Consider the following 12971-nt stretch of genomic DNA (forward strand, 5'->3'; position numbering starts at 1 on the left):
GTAAAGTCCATTGGATTGCAAAAGTTAATGAATTGTATTAAAATGTAGTTAAATATTTTTAAAAGCTCACAGACCCCAGATTAAGAATCCTTGCTCTATGGACTTGCTCCTTAACAGTCAGAGACCATATCATCTAAGCTTTGTAGTTCCCTTAGAACCTATGACAGTGCTTTCCAATAGGAAGTCTTGAATCAAAATTTGTTGATTTTAATTGCATTGTTAATCTTATTAGGTATTCAGCTGAAATTAGATTTAAAACCCTCCAACTTTGTTCTTTGTTGATTACATGTTTTTAGATGTCAAATTCAACACTTAAAATGACTTCTTTCACAAAAGTCCCTACTTCCATTTTTTAAAAAGTGCTCCCACTTCCATTTTTTTCTGGGCTCCAGGAATGCATGCCATGGTCACTGAGGCAAGCATATTTACTGTGTCACTGAGCCAGGAGGATGTTTTAGATGTACTGAGGGGTCAGTATTTTTCTAAAATTTTCTTGTTTTAATTTGCTCTGTCATATGTATGTACATACATACACACAAATGTATATATAATCTTTTAAAAGTTTCTGAACAGCTACAAACCCACTCTTTTGGACAAAGGTTTGCTTTGGCAAACTGAAATAATTTTTATGTTATGCTATCCCCTCCTGGACTTATTGTTAAGTTGAAACAGACAAGTAAGATCCAGAAAAATAAAGCTGATGATAAAATCTGGATTTGTAGAGTCCCATGGTAGAGTTCCATGGTAAAGGCTTATGAGCCTTTACCCAAGTCAAAGATTCTAATTGAAATAGAAGTAAATAAAATCTTTAATTTTCTGTCATTGTTCTGTCATGTTCATTACAGTAGAGCATGGTTGCTTTGTGCATCAATTTTAGCCTTGTCTGACCGCAGTGGGACAGAGTATTCCCTCCTGTCCTTGGGTCAAATGACATTGACAACTCTCCACCAATCTTGGATGCTTAATGTTGGAAACATTTCTCTAAGGGATTGGCTTTTAAAATCTTGTCTAACTGAGCTGTTCTTGTTCGGTGTGATGACTGGGATAATAACCACATTAATAAATTACATTTTGTGAGTATTTACCTTTTCATATTTTGAACATACTATGAGCATATTTGCTGTCTCTTGATGTTCACTATAACAACAGACCTACATAGTAAGTATCATTTATTCCCATATTTTTTTTTCAAATTTGTTTGGACTTGTGGTTTCATTGGCGTAAGAACTCCCAGTAAGGAAACTTCCTCTACCAATGCAGATAGAATGTTCTCTAATTTATAATCTCAGAAATGCCTGAGGCATTGAAGGGCTAAGTAACTTGTTCAGGCTAACATTCAGTATGTGTGATATGTGGAATTTGAACTTGTGTTTTGTTTTCCTGACCAAGAGACAGGCTTGCTTTCAATTCACTTTGTCATTCTCCTTGTCATCCCCAATTCATGGACATAAAAACTGATGCCCAGAGAGGTTAAGGGACTTGCCTGATAGCTAATTAACAACAGAACTAGGAATAGAATCCACATTCTCTGGGTGTTTTTTACTGTACCACATTGATGCTCTATAGAACAAGTCTTCTTAAGACTAGTTCTACGAGACCATGTAAGATTAGATGTGGAATTATAATTTTAGGCCTGTCTGATTGGCAAGTTTTGTTTAGAATTGTGAGCTTTAGAGTTTGTATTTCTGGACATTCACTGTGTAGAGCCAGCCAACTAGGCAAGCCAAAGTAAATCAAATGTATTTAATTATAGGACCCAAACTGAATTTAGTCATGCTCTAACAAATGCAAATTTACAGGCAAATGTCGCAGGACTTTTCTTGTTATATTAGTTTACTGCATTTAGTAGTCCAAGAAATTTCCATATTTTTAGATTAAATGAGATAATCTATGTCAAGCTCTTTGCAAAATTTAAACCTCTGTGAAGATACTAGACACTATTGTTAACATTATTGTTATTACTATGACTACTAGTAATGATAAAAATAATAGTGGCAGGCCTAGGAAATAAGTAGTGATGTTCCTTCTACCTCTTTGACCTCAGATATGGAGCACCCAGTCTCCCATATGAATCTTCTTTCTATTTCTCCTTCTCTCTCATATCCAGAGAATTGCTTATATGCCTTAACCATGGAAGCAGAATGGCTGAACCCTTGCCAATTGGTGAAGCCATTAGCTTCTTTTGCTAAACTTGATTCCTTATCTCCTCTAGATTCTGTGATCAGTTACTAGCATCATAGCCTCAGTAATCTCCTAGGCTTTCTTGACTTCTCACTGTTCTACTCTTTTATTGTATTAATCCCTTACTCTTGACCACTTCTGCTGTCTTTTCTTTAATCCACACTTCAGAACAGTAGTTTTGTTTTTTTTTAAAAAAGTCATGGAATCAGCTGATATGGCTATTGATTTCACTTCAGTTTAGATCAATTCAGATCATTTCAATTCATGTGAATTCCTGAAGATGTCTACTGTTAAGATAAGGCTTTTCCCAGAACAGGAAAATCAAATCAGTTTATGTCATTTCAGTCTGCAATATGGTACAGTTGGAAGATCTTTGCCTTTGGAGTCCCAGGACATAGATTCAGACTCCTGCCTCCAATGCTTACTACCTATGTGACCTTGGGCAAGTCACTACACCTCGCTGTGCTTCAACTTCCTCACCTGTAAAATGATGAGATTGACTTAGATCTCCTTTGCAGTTTTTCCCAGTACTAGATCTATGATCCAGTGATTCATTTTGTTCAAAAAGTAATTATTAACTGCATTTTAAGACACCATGCTAGTTTCATTCTGGTTTTCACTCCTAGTTAACAATGTTCCAATGCGTTGCTAGAGTTCATTTTGAAAATCTTCTTCACTTTCCTCAATCCCTCTGTGGCCATTTCTACCATCAAGTTCATTCCTCTAACAAACGTGCTTGGAAGATTATTTACCTTGCACTCTTTGAAAGATATTACCATGTGGCATGAAAATGCTATGTGTAGACTCTGAAAGGTGGAAGGGACCTCATCTCACCTCCTGTTTCTGAGGAAAACGTTTCTGTTTTCATATCCAAGGCTAGTCCTTTCAGCTTTGCACCTGATCTCATATCCTCTGCTGGGAACTTGGACACACAGTTACTAGTCCCCAGACCTCGGCACCTTCAGTCTTTCCCTCCATATCATACAGAATCCTAGAAACATAAAGCTGGAAAAGATTGCATCTCAATCATCCTTTCCTTCTGTCTCAGCAGATGAAATGTCTGTTTTTTCTCTTTTCTAAGGCTAATCCTCCCATCTGTGTTCTTGATCCCATCTGCTCCTCTGCGACTTTCCTTTTATAGTTATTCTCTCTCCTTTCTATCATCTTTAATCCCTTCCTCTTCACTGGTTTCTTCGTTCCTGGCTTCCAGTGTAGACATATTCCCTCATAGCTTGGAAACAAAGTAACAAAGAACATTTACCTGAACCCTGTGGTCTCATCTTGATCTTTCCTATTTCTCTTCCTTCTTTCTCTCCCACATTCTGTAAGTAATGTTGTGTGATTATTGCTTCCATGTCTAATTGCCTATGCTCTCCATAACATATTTCAATATGCTTGCAATCATCAAGATGTCTGCAGTCAATCAGATCTCCTAAATAACAAAACCCAGTTTTGTTATTTAACTTAGTCGTTAATTAACCTTGATTTCTTCGAGGACTTTGACACTATTGACTATGCCCTTCTCTTTGAAACTTTGTTTTCCTTTGTCATCTATGACACTACCCTGTTTTGGATTTCCTTTAGCTCTCTATGTCTTAAGTTATGTCTCATTGGCTCCTTTCGCTCTTTCAACCCCCTAAATGTTTCATTCTCCCATGTTCTGTCCTTGACCCTCTTTTCTTTCTTTATTCTCTTACTGGAAGTTCTTTTCTGTGACACTGTCAAAAACTCGTCCCTCCTCTGAGTTTCTATAACACAGGCTATTGCTAACATTGCTTTTCAGTTCATTTCTATCTTGTGTCATTGCATGGGATTGCTGCTAATATTTATATCCTATTTTTAAAAATGTTTTTCTATTTTCTATTTATGTGATATTCATCCAATTAAATGTCTTCCTTCCTTCCCTCCTTCCCTCCTTCCCTCCTTCCTTCCTTCCTTCCTTCCCTTTTTCCTAGCTTCCTTTTCTCCTTTTTTTCTTCCTCCTCTTCCTCCTCCTCTTTCTTCTTTTCAGTGATTTCACTGGCATAATAGACTTTCTGTTGAAGAAAACTCCTCTAACAATTCTGGTCACTGAACAACTTACAGTCTTAGGGATCTCAATGGAGCATGGCAATGTTTAGTGACTTGTAATACTTTGTCTTTGAGACCAGTTTTCTATCTATATCATGTTTACTCTTAACTAGATTATGTACACTCAATAATGATAATCAATGCACAAGTGCTTATTAGGTATCTACTATGTGCTACGCCCCATTCTAAGGAGCTTACATTTGTAAAAGTGTTTTATAGTTAGAAAGTAATTTTAAATACTATCCCACTTAATTCTCACAATAGTGCATAGAATACTGTTATTCCCAGGGAGGTCAGGGAGGGTAAAGTACTAACCTAAAGTCACTTGTTAAATAAGCAGAGCAGCAATTTGACCCTAAATCCACTGAGATTTTTGAAAGCCCAAACTGCTTCTCCTTGAAGAGAGGATTAATATCTTGTGCCTATGTGTTTGCCCTATAGACCCTCTCTTGCCATCAGATGATCTGTTTCAAATGCATTTCTAACTATCTGTGCGACTTTGAGTGATCTTTGAACCCCTCTGGACCTCAGTTTGTTTCCTTGCCTGTACAATAAAGGTGTTGAACTAGATGATCTTTAAGGTCCAACCCATCTCTCAATCCTATGATCTTTGATTGAAAGAAATGATCCTAGAACCAATGAAAATAAAAATTTGAAAATATTATATTCACTTCTTGCTATTCATTTACACCCTTGAGATGAAGTGACTTGCCAAAGGTAACACAGGCAATAAATGAGAGAATCAGGATCGGAACCGAGGTATCTGGATCCAAATCCAAAACCTTTGCTACTGAATTACACTGCTTTCTATATATCAATATGCTTTAAAATTGTAATTTGAATGGGTTGAACAGCTATAATCCTTTCTCTCTTACAAGTTGATAGAGAGCCCAGAAGCAAAGTACGGAGGGCGTCAGCATCCATACTGGAAAGAAGGTTGAACTCTTCTACCTTATTAGAGTTGGGTTAATAACACCCAGATCAGCCATCTCATTTGATCCTCACAACAATGTAGTGAAGTAGATGATTTTATTATCCCCATTTTGCAGATGAAGAAATAGTTTTAATGACTTTTTCTGTGTCAGACAACTAGTAAGTACCACCACAGGTTTGGAATCCGGGTTTTGCTGCTTCCAGACCCGGTACACCATCTACCATGTCATGATTCTTCTCTACCTTAGGCAAGGTTCTGCCTTACGAGCAGGTAATGGAAGCTATCACCTATCAATGTGCTGCAATTTCCAGGTCTCTGGGAAAGCATTCCCTCCTCCAAACATTGCCCTCATAGACCCCGGAAGTTTGATGTGCTGTGGGGATGATGGATGTGCTATGCTCTGTGAGTACAGCAGAATTGAAACAGCTCAAAGGAAATGCAGGATGCACAGATTTAGAGTGTGCACCCCAAATGTTCATGTCAATTATTTGTGCCTGATCTATGGGAGAGCATTTATTGATCTGATCAGCCAGTCTGGCACATTAAAACTCTACTGTAGCATAATGATGTCATTTGGGTCCTCTTCAAGAATGAAGGACAACAACCAACCAGTCAATCTTTTGTTTCACACTTAAAAAGGCTTATCATGCAATATTTACCTTGCTATAAACTGAGCCCCTTTTAGCCAAGCAGTGATAAATTTACCTGTACTTCAAGCCAGAATAACCTGAGAGGAAGAGCTGGATTAAAGAGGCAAAAATTAAAGTTTTCAGATAACCAAAACTATGTTTGTCTATCCCACATAATATTACCCAAAGGACATATTGCTATATGAAGTAATTTAATTAAATTTGAACATTTTCCTTTTTAAAAATATTTTTAGAAATGATTTAGTAATACCATTGCTTTTTAGAAATTGTTTTTAAATATATCCGTTTGTTTTTAGTTTTCAATGTGTAATTTTTTAACATAAATGAAAATATTAGCAAATTTGTACATACTCCTATGAGAGAGAAACATATAGATGGACAGACAAATGGGAAGAGATTGTAGATATAAAGGTAGGGGCAGATATACTTTGATTCTTCAATGGACATGTGGTTTCTTATCAATGTAATACTCTCTAAAGATCAAGATAATAGCCGTTCCATTTCTTTGTCTTCCTGTGTTCTCTTGTTCATGTTCTCATATAAATTTTCCATGGGATTATATCCCATGTGCCAAGTGAGGCAATTCTCTTTACCAATAAAATTAACATTTTCTCTACAACTAGGATTGTAAACTTTCTAAAGGCAGGGAGTATGTCTTCTATTTACTCTACAGGATTCCTGTGTTATGTATTTCTCTATTATTCACAAAATTGGAATCATTCCTTTTATTGTCTTATATTTGTATAGTCTTTATACTTAGAGCAACTATTTTTTGCAAATGTTCTTTGTTGTTTCATATAGGAGCATGCTGGGACATAATAGTTCAAGTGTTTTCTTCATGTTTTGCAGAGGAAGTATCTAAGTGTGAAAGGTTTAGTGACTTGTGATGTGACATAGTTAATGACAGTACTAGTAACAGGCTTTGAAAACATTTATTTTTTAAACCATTCAGAAGTGTGCTCTCTGTATTAGTCCTCTGTATCATGTCTTTGTCCTGAAATATTTACTCAGATATATTTGGAATTTTTTAGCTGATCTAGAGTTTATATTCTCTCTTGCTATTCTCTATTAATTTATCCGCTTATGTTCAAGGTCTTTAGCTGAATTTTCTTGCTAAATTCTTTGGTAATTTCAGTCCTTTCCTCCCACTATTGATCATTTTCTGACTCCTTTCCCTTTTATTGTATTTTCTCTGGCAGGTAGACCTAAAGGCTATTTCATCCTCCTCTCAGTCTGGGCAATTCCCATTTTCCCAGCTTCAATCTCTACTCCAAGTCAGTTCTTAAGGGACAAAACAGCACCCCTCTGAGTTTTGGCCTCTTTTCCTTATTCTTGGTGGAGTGCCACATAGCCACACTCATATGTCCTGCCCCAGTTCCCTCTAAGGTGCTGTCACACCATTCTCTAAACCAGAACAAGCATCTGACTGTTCATTTTCCTCAACATGAGGAGAGGAGTAGAGATAAGTTATTTCAACCTAGTTTGTTAGCTTGTACAATCTTGCTAGAGTATGGTGGCCAGTAGGGATGAGGGTGCTAATTGAGCCTGTTAGAGGTTAGGGATTGCTAAGGCTGGAATTGAACACAGGTCATCCTGATCTGAAATTTAACAGTCTGTCCATTATGGCACACCGCTTCTCAGTTAATACTCTGTCAAATATATTGATTAATGATGGTGAAAATTAAGAGTGCCACTTACACATTAAGAATGTTTTCTCAGCAGTAATATACAGTTAAATCTACTATAAGTTGCTTCATTTTTAAATGGTTTGGGCTATATAATGAGTAAGTCAAGTCCTCAAGGATGTAATTATTATGTAGAGTAAACACCTAATATAGCCCAGCTAATCTAGGCCCCTTCACTATAAAGGAGCTGCTCTGTGGAATTTTTCTATAATATTAGCTGGCACTCGTGAAACCTAGTACACGATGTCTTGATGCTAGATTTCCTTCATTCTAGAAATGCTCTTGCTCCTCACTTCCACCCCTTAGAATATCTGGTTTCCTTCAAGAATTGTCTCAAGTGCTACTTTGTATTTAAAGCTTTACTTTGTGACTTTCCCCCCATAACTACCACTATGTATCTATTTTATGTATAGATATACACATACATGAGCAACTAGACAGTGCTGTTGCTAGAGTGCTGAACCCAGAATCAGTAAAGTTCATCTTCCTCAGTTCAGATCTGGTCTCAGACATTTACTAGTTGTGTGACCCTAGGCAGGTCACTTAACCCTATTTGTCTTAGTTTCCTATCTATAAAATGAGCTGGAATTGGAAATGGCAAACATCTCCAGTATCTTTGTCAAGAAAACCCCAAATGGAAACAACTGAACTGAACAACATCCATCCATAGGTATGTGTGTGGTTATATATATATGTATATATATATACATATATATGTATATATATATGTGTGTGTGTGTGTGTGTGTGTGTTTATGTTTATGTGTATACCTATATGCAGACACACATACTGTCTCTCCTGTCTAGGCTATAAACTGCTTGAGGGCAGAGACAATTTCACTTTGTCTTTGAATTCCTGGTTTTGGAAACACAGCAGGCACTTAATGAATGCCTGTTGACTGATCTGGTGTGTTTACTGTTTAGCAAATTGAATTTTTTTGATGCTCGAAAGTTTAGAAAGTTATTTGTTTACCTTATGGAATTTGATCCTCACAACAACCCTGGGAAATTGTGTCAAATATTATCATTCTCTTTTTTACATATGAAAAAATGGATTCAGATTCTTGTGTGAAGTTACACAATTCAGAAGTGGAATAGCTGTGGCTTGAAACCAGAATGTTGGACTTCCATTCCATGTTGTTTTGGCCATAGTGATCTACCATCTGTCACAGGCACAACCACAAAAAGTCTAGGAAAAAGTGGTCACAAGCACTTGTGAACAGTGGAAGGGTGGTAGAGAGTCAAGGGCAGAAAAGGGAAATTTAGAAGAACAGTAAAGCTGAGGAGAGAAGGGAGAGGGAGGAGGAGGAGGATTGTGAAAGAGGTAGCAAGGTGTGATGGAGTCCTCCAGAAAGCATCTGCTCTTTGACAATTAGTCCCTGAGGAAACTATGTGGAAAGCAAGCAATTCCTTATCTGTGTGGAAGGAAAACTTCCCCCAATCCCATTTCCCATTCCGTGAATGGGTCACTTTCCCAGTAACTAGTTCCTATAATGTTGTCGCCTGGTATCATAAGAACATATCCCAGTTTGCTTTGAGGAGATTTTAAAATTCCTCACAGTAGCATCTTTCATCAAACTGTAAGATCATGACAACTTGGAAACTTACACCTCCTCAGCATCCCCTCCCTCTGGTTGGGAAGAGTAGAGGGTGACCTCAGAAAAAAGTAGCTCCATTTAAGGAATGATCCAAGCATAACGATTGCATCTTTGCCCACCTAGTCACAGGACTTCCTCATGCCCCTGTGTAGGTACTCTCTCTTCTCATCTTCATCCCTCTTCTTTTAACTTTTGTTCAATGTGTTATCTTCCTCCTTAGATTATAATCTCCTTAGACTGAAAGCCAGGATTGTCTTTTGCCTTTCCTTGTATGCTCAACACTTAGCACAGTGCCTAGTGCATAGTAGCACTGAATAAATGTTTATTGATGACTATTGACTGTCTAACTCAGAGATTCCCTGACTCATCTTTCAGGTCAGACCTCAGCTTCATTTACTTATTTATTTTTAATTTTATTGATTCTTTTTGTTTTAACGTACCCCAAATTTCTAGATATGTTATCTCCTTCCCTTATCTTCTCTCCAAACCAGCGAATCTTATCTTGTAACAAAGAAGAAAAGAAATTAAACAAAACAATATACAAATCAACTGAGCTTAATTAGATATGCAGCATTTGACATACATAGTCCCCTGATCTCACCGGCAAATCATTCTAATTATAAATTTATTGGAAATGTTGGCAGATTTCCTTATCTGGGTCCACATTTGTGCTTTATAATAATATAGCATGAAACTATGTTTTCTTATTTTTCTATACATTATATTAGGTATTTATTGTTTTTTTTCAGCTTCTGGATACTTCATTCTTTATAGAAGTCTTCCTCCATTTCTCTAGATGTCTATATTTGTATTTGTATATTGTAATAACATCCCACTATGTTCATATACCACAATTTATTTAACCATTTTATCAACTGATGGGCCCTCATTCTGTTTCCACTATTGTGCAACTATAAAAATGCAACTCAACTTTCCAAACTTATCAGGAACAAAAAATAAAGATGATGAGTTTCCCTCTCATTATGGTTCAGGTGGATAGTGCTTGTCCGGGATCATTACTGAGTAGCAGGGGCCCCCCACACAGCAGGCAGAGTACATGATTGGTAACCACTCATCATCGGCTAAGAGATTCAATTACTTAGGGACTGAGCTGTGAATTAGAGGGTCAGTAAACTTCAGGTAGTCCTTGAGAGTCTCTGGAGCAGCAAATATTTGCCAATCTATCATTGTTTAACAGCACAACTGTGTTCAAGACTTCCTGAGTACACTTAAAGACCTGGTGATTTGGAGTCTATTCTTTTCCCCTTTTAGTGTTTTACTAGGAATTTTTGTTTGTCTCGGAACTTCCTGACTAATTATGTGAATCAAGGTTGATAAAAATAAGTTCGTTGAAGCTTACCACAGCCAACTGAGAAGATTTCCAATAAAATCAGAGGTAGAGCCAGCAGCCATCTGGTCAGTGACATAAAACAAAAATCTGCCCACGAGGAATTGAAATTAATGTACTAGGAAACCAAGAATTCTCAGAAATGGGCTTTTCTTAATACTCTTCTTGGAGAGGGTTCAGGTTTACCTGAAAATTAGGAGAAGTCCATTCAACATGGTATTTAAATAACTTATTCTACAAGAGTTGACTTCATTACTAATGGAATTTTTGCCAGGGCAAAGATATGTTAAACAAATGCCTTACCTTTGTGAATGACAGGGTTCAATGAGGTTTTGCTGGGATGAATCTCTACCCCAGCCTCTCTCCCCCAACCTCCCTCACCCCCCCAAACATAACAGCCAGAAATACGGCTCATTTTTTTTCCCCATAGTGGACTTCTGAGGAGACATTTTTTTCCCTAATGTAATGGGAAATAGAGAAAAGGAGGATGACATATATCAAATGAGTTGAATACGTGAAATTAATAAAGTGGTATGATGAATAATGTACTATTATTGGAGAAAGAAAAGCCCATTTTCAAATCCTATCTTAGATACCTAGTAAGTGTGTAAAACTGTGAAAGTTACCTAACTTCCATTAGTTCTAGTTTTCTCACTTGTAAGGAGGGGACAATAATGTTCCTACCTCATAAGATTAAGTGAGATAACATATGTAAAGTACTTTTAGAGCCTCAAAGCACTATTCAAATATCATTTTTATTTTTAAATTGCTTGCAATGAACTGGGTGGTCACTGTTAGGCCTAAAAGACCAATATTGAGAAAATAATAGAACAGAAAAGGAAATTCAAAGATGGAAGCTCATGTTAACTGTGGAGAGAAACAGATACAGAGAAAGACAGAGATAGAGACAGAAACAGAGACAGGGAAAGACAGAGACAAAGACGAACAGAGATAGAAGCAGAGTGAGACAGAGAGGAAGCAAAGTAAATCAGTGAAAAAATAATGTAATCCATTTAATTGTATAGAGACAATATACCTGGTAATTAACTGAATTTAAAAGTTTCTGCTAGTTTGGATGTATTAATGAGTTTTCTGCAGGCAGTCAGTTAAGGGAGAGCCTAAATGAGTAAGATGGTCCCTAAAATATCTAATAACAGAGTAGGCATTAGGCAGGCTCTATACAGGCTTGTCGTATATAAGGTGTGAAGTCCTTTGGAGATGGAGGAGTTTGAAAGAATTTTTTATGGGTGCGTTGAATCCCCCTTGTTAGAATATGTGAAATTTAAACAATTTAAATCATACAATACTTTACAATAAGAATTTGTTAAGCACCTGCTATGTGCCAAGCACCTTCTAAAGACTGGAAATACAAATGAAAGTATATGAGATTCATGTTCAGCAACTAGAAGAGCTTGGGAAGATGAAAAGTCAAATCCTTACTTTGACCTTTCTTGACCCTGAGACCTTGGGTAAGTCTCCAACCCCTAGAGTGAGGATTCTAAGACTTACCTACTAAACTCTAGAGGCATATGATCTGCCCCTTACTTTGCTGATATTTTTCAAAGAGATTAAGCCCTTGTAGGCAACAGAAGGGAAAGGCTGAGGAAATTGTCTTGTCAACATGGACACTCAATTTGAACCCATTCAGCCAAACCTCTGCACAGACCATTCCCATGCACAGAAGGCACTCTCTCTTCACCTATAATTCTAAACAACCATTGTACTTCAAGGCTTCACTTAATGCCATCATCTTCAAAAGGTTATTCTTGATACCTCCAGTTATCAGCACTCCCCAGCCCTGACTTCTCTGATTAATCTGTGTACATGGTCTCTCCTCGCAGTAGATTGTACTGTTTTCATTATTTGTTTTGTATTCCCCATGCATAGTGAATTGTTTGAAACATTATAGACAGTTAATAAGTACTTATTAAATTAAGTTGAAATCAACCGTAAACCTCTCATGAATGGGCACCGGTTTTTCTTTTATTCAAATCATTCAGACTGAGTAGTAACACTGCAAAAATTCACTAAATCATTGATCAACTGTCCATTTGCCTATGGAGAGATGATGAAAGCAAGAAAAAATTGGCAGAGTCAGTGATGACTAGCTCAGCCAGTTTCTTCATTTGGGACATCTTGGGCAACGTGAGGATACAATCCTTTCAGCCTTGGCAATCTAGTTTGACTTGGAAATTTGCCTCAAGGAGGACTGGTTCATTTGCCATAGAGAGACAAGGCAGCCAGGGAGATTTAAGAAACCAAATCTGACAATTGGAAAAACTTGATCCTTTGGTCTTTTTTTGGACATTTCCTATTTTAACTTATTCTATTTGATTAGGACACGATATAAATGTAATGATAACTTCCTCTAAGTGAGAGATAGCCATATTTGTCTCATTTCAAATTGGAAACAGATATTAAAAAAAAATCTAGTTGAATTTTACACTTGTATTTCAGTTCCAAACTTTTGTTTAGGCAATCAAAAGCGTTCATACTTATCTGAATC

General features: G+C 36.9%; 1 protein-coding gene and 1 long non-coding RNA gene across 3 annotated transcripts in view; one reads left to right on the plus strand and one right to left on the minus strand.

Moving 5' to 3' along the window:
• LOC140500613 (uncharacterized) overlaps positions 1-3617 on the minus strand; it is a 38569-nt gene extending 34952 nt beyond the window's left edge. The window contains exon 1 of the long non-coding RNA XR_011965801.1: positions 3443-3617. This is a non-coding gene — a long non-coding RNA (uncharacterized lncRNA). The remainder of the gene's footprint in view (positions 1-3442) is intronic.
• The window catches only part of ANGPT1 (angiopoietin 1), a 328297-nt gene that overhangs the window by 137637 nt on the left and 177689 nt on the right, over positions 1-12971 (plus strand). The gene's annotated exons all lie outside the window — the stretch shown is intronic.

The sequence above is a fragment of the Notamacropus eugenii genome, chromosome 4, assembly GCF_028372415.1.
Source record: "Notamacropus eugenii isolate mMacEug1 chromosome 4, mMacEug1.pri_v2, whole genome shotgun sequence".
Taxonomy (NCBI): Eukaryota; Metazoa; Chordata; class Mammalia; order Diprotodontia; family Macropodidae; genus Notamacropus; species Notamacropus eugenii.